Raw genomic sequence first — 1322 nt, forward strand, 5'->3', positions numbered from 1 at the left:
GGTCTGTTCTGGCGTGGCGCGGTGACCGTCGTGAGCGGAGCAAAACGTCAGCCATCTCAGCACCTTGGAACCCCCCGGGTGGCACAGGGCTGGATGGGGCTTTCGTATAGCAGGGACGGTGCTGCCTCACGCTTCGCTCGCTGTTCGCCGCTCGCCGCTCGCTCGCGCAACCTAAAATGGCCAGTTTTGGCCCGTTTTTGGGCTGTTTTGGCCTGTTTTTGGTCCGTTCTTGCGTGGCACGGCGACCGTCGTGAGCGGAGCAAAACGTCAGCCATCTCAGCACCCTGGAACCCCCCGGGTGGCACAGGGCTGGATGGGGCTTTCGTATAGCAGGGACGGTGCTGCCTCTCGCTTCGCTCGCTGTTCGCCGCTCACCGCTCGCTCGCTCAGCCAAAAATGGCCAGTTTTGGCCCGTTTTTGGGCTGTTTTGGCCTGTTTTTGGTCCGTTCTTGCATGGCGCGGTGACCGTCGTGAGCGGAGCAAAACGTCAGCCATCTCAGCACCCTGGAACCCCCCGGGTGGCACAGGGCTGGATGGGGCTTTCGTATAGCAGGGACGGTGCTGCCTCACGCTTCGCTCGCTGTTCGCCGCTCGCCGCTCGCTCGCGCAGCCAAAAATGACCAGTTTTGGCCCGTTTTTGGGCTGTTTTGGCCTGTTTATGGTCCGTTCTTGCGTGGTGCGGTGACCGTCGTGAGCGGAGCAAAACGTCAGCCATCTCAGCACCCTGGAACCCCCCGGGTGGCACAGGGCTGGATGGGGCTTTCGTATATAGCAGGGACGGTGCTGCCTCTCGCTTCGCTCGCTGTCCGCCGCTCGCCGCTCGCTCGCGCAGCCAAAAATGGCCAGTTTTGGCCCGTTTTTGGGCCGTTTTGGCCAGTTTTTGGCCTGTTCTTGCATTGCGCGGTGACCGTCGAGAGCGGAGCAAAACGTCAGCCATCTCAGCACCCTGGAACCCCCCGGGTGGCACAGGGCTGGATGGGGCTTTCGTATAGCAGGGACGGTGCTGCCTCTCGCTTCGCTCGCTGTCCGCCGCTCGCCGCTCGCTCGTGCAGCCAAAAATGGCCAGTTTTGGCCCGTTTTTGGGCCGTTTTGGCCAGTTTTTGGCCTGTTCTTGCATTGCGCGGTGACCGTCGAGAGCGGAGCAAAACGTCAGCCATCTCAGCACCCTGGAACCCCCCGGGTGGCACAGGGCTGGATGGGGCTTTCGTATAGCAGGGACGGTGCTGCCTCTCGCTTCGCTCGCTGTCCGCCGCTCGCCGCTCGCTCGTGCAGCCAAAAATGGCCAGTTTTGGCCCGTTTTTGGGCCGTTTTGGCCAGTTTTT

The sequence above is a fragment of the Musa acuminata genome, unplaced genomic scaffold (genome assembly GCF_036884655.1).
Source record: "Musa acuminata AAA Group cultivar baxijiao unplaced genomic scaffold, Cavendish_Baxijiao_AAA HiC_scaffold_1126, whole genome shotgun sequence".
NCBI classification, from domain to species: domain Eukaryota; kingdom Viridiplantae; phylum Streptophyta; class Magnoliopsida; order Zingiberales; family Musaceae; genus Musa; species Musa acuminata.